The sequence below is a fragment of the Rhincodon typus genome, chromosome 21 (assembly GCF_021869965.1).
Source record: "Rhincodon typus isolate 14 chromosome 21, sRhiTyp1.1, whole genome shotgun sequence".
Taxonomy (NCBI): Eukaryota; Metazoa; Chordata; class Chondrichthyes; order Orectolobiformes; family Rhincodontidae; genus Rhincodon; species Rhincodon typus.
This window is the reverse complement of record NC_063352.1, coordinates 41,570,341-41,572,781: the sequence shown is the minus strand read 5'-3', so window position 1 is coordinate 41,572,781 and position 2,441 is coordinate 41,570,341. Positions and strand designations below refer to the sequence as shown.

Sequence of the window (2,441 nt, the reverse complement as noted above, 5' to 3'; positions counted from 1 at the left end):
GTACAGACGTTTCATCACCATACTGAGTAACATCATCAGCGCGGCCTCCGATGAAGCGATGTTGTTCTACTCCGCTTGGTATTTATATGATCCGGTCTGTTAAGTTTTTGATTTAAAAGCAGAAATGACACAACCCAACTTAACAGACCGGGTCATATAAATACCAAGCGGAGTAGAACAACATTGCTTCATCGGAGGCCGCACTGATGATGTTACTCAGTATGGTAATGAAACGTCTGTATGTAAATCTACTTGTCTCACTTAGTAAAGCTGTGACCTGCGGAGTTAGAGGCAAGAACGCCCACAAGAGTCAAGGAACCATGAGTGAGTAGAGCCATTCTGGACTTTACTTAAACAGCCATTCTTTCTCTTTGAGCCAAGCTTCAACGTGGCCACACCTTTCATGATGCATTTACAACCCAGTCTTCACTCCTCCCAAACTGCAAATACATAGAAATGGCTGTTTCTTTCCCACCTTCAGTTGGATAGCTGGATAGTGTTCATGTCCTGAAAATGATAAGAAATACAAAACATTGAAGATATTCTGCTGTATGAATTCATCCTAAATTGTTCAGATCAACATGATGAAACAAAAGTGAAGCCCAAGTCCATTTTATCTCCCCTTAATACCAAATACCTACTGTGTATGTCACTGAGAGAAGAAACACTAGCGTGTGTGAACTGGCAACATTTGTGAATTCTTAATGGTATTATTCTTTTCTGAACCTATATGTTAACCTTCACATGAGATAATGAGAGAAGTTGACGCTGCTTATCAGGTTTGTAAATCAGCCTTGTTGGAAGTGCCCATAATCAGATACTAAAAGTGAAATGAAACATAAACTAGCCTCAAACGCTTGCACCTTCAATGCATCTGAGTAAAAGGATAGAACATAAGTCTGGCAAACTTTCTCTAGCATGATCAATACCTCTCCTTGCTGGTGGAAATACCAATGCTAGCATTTGTTTCCACCTTCATAAAGCGAGTCTAGGGAAGGCGGGGGGTGGTGGTAGAAATGCCTTTTTCAGCTGTTGCAGTCCATGTGCTGAAGATATTCAGACATTTCTGTTACTGCAGGAGCTCCAGGATTTTGACTCAGTCAAGATGAAGAAAAGGTGATGACCTCCAAGAAAAGATACTGCTTGATTCAAAGGGATAGTTGATGAATGAAACAGATAAAATAACAACTATTCATTATTAAGACGATTATACATCTGCCCACCTTACATAGTTGGAAGGCCTTTAGCTGATTGTGTGTAAACCAGCTTTTTGAAAGATTGTCCAATTATCCTAAGTCCTCTTTTCTTTCTTCTTCACCTTTTAAGTGTTTATGCAATTCTCCTTTGGAAGTTACTGTTAAAATTGCTTCCACTGCCCTTTCAGCAGCGTGTTCTAGATCATAATTCATTACATAAAAATATTTCTCAGCATATCACCTCTTGTCGTTTTGCTAATTGCCTTAAATTATGAAGCTAACATCAAAGTCTGCATAACATCTGATTTTCTCTTATAGAAACTCAATGGTATAATGACAAAGCTGAGACCAAGAAGAGTTAGCCATTGATGACTGCTATATCCATCCTTTAATTAGCCATCATCAGAAATACTAGATTTCTCTTCCTCCGAATAGTGTGCCCTTAATCCCACCAGTAGATCAAGAGGTAATTTAAAATCGTGCACATCACTGCTGAAAACATTTCACTCATGAAATGTTGGCAGCCTTTAGACCTGTGGGGTCATTTGTTAAGCAAGCCACAATTTGGATTCTGTATGACCCTTCAGACTTGCAAAGAGTTCATAACCTTTGCAGTTAATGCGGAGACAAATGAGCAGTGCTTGATAGATGTAGATGTTGTTACCTCAGTCAAGAAGGGTCAAGACAGGAGTCAGGAAGCCGAGGAACTTGGACACAATATTGAAGAGTCAGATGGTGGTTCATCTCCATGACATCCAGAGAGGTGTTTATTATGTGGGCAGGATTGCAAACATTTATTTCTCTGTGGGAACATTCAAAAGAAATTGAAGAAGCAGCTGAGTATTCCAATAAATTACTAACACAAATCCAAAAAGGACAAGAATCACATTTAAAACGACTTTTGGTTTAATAAAAATTGAGGGAAATAAATTGTCGTCAAATTTATGGCACATAACACCCATTTGGCCCAATCGGTAAATGTTGCATTTTTGGGGGCACTTCCTATCTTAGGATGAGATGAACTATTAGCAGTGCTCCTATTTCTTTCTCCCTCATGTTCTTATGTGGCTTCCTCCAAACATTCAAATTTTTGAATTTTGTTTTAATATTGTGTCTCCTTATTTCAGCAAACAGCTTCTGTGGACAAAATTAGAACAAATCTATGATGTTGGCATATCTGGGTAGGACTGTATTACAGATAACAAGGTGTAGAGCTGGATGAACACAGCAGGCCAAGCAGCATCA

The 2,441-nt window shown here is 39.0% G+C and overlaps 1 long non-coding RNA gene across 1 annotated transcript in view; it reads right to left on the bottom strand.

The window, feature by feature from the left end:
- Positions 1–203: 203 nt before the first annotated feature.
- LOC109933606 overlaps positions 204–2,441 on the bottom strand; it is a 54,538-nt gene continuing 52,300 nt past the window's right edge. Inside the window, exons 6-7 of the long non-coding RNA XR_007264342.1 lie at positions 1,861–1,998; positions 204–507 (exon numbers count right to left, since the gene is read on the bottom strand). This is a non-coding gene — a long non-coding RNA (uncharacterized LOC109933606). The remainder of the gene's footprint in view (positions 508–1,860; positions 1,999–2,441) is intronic.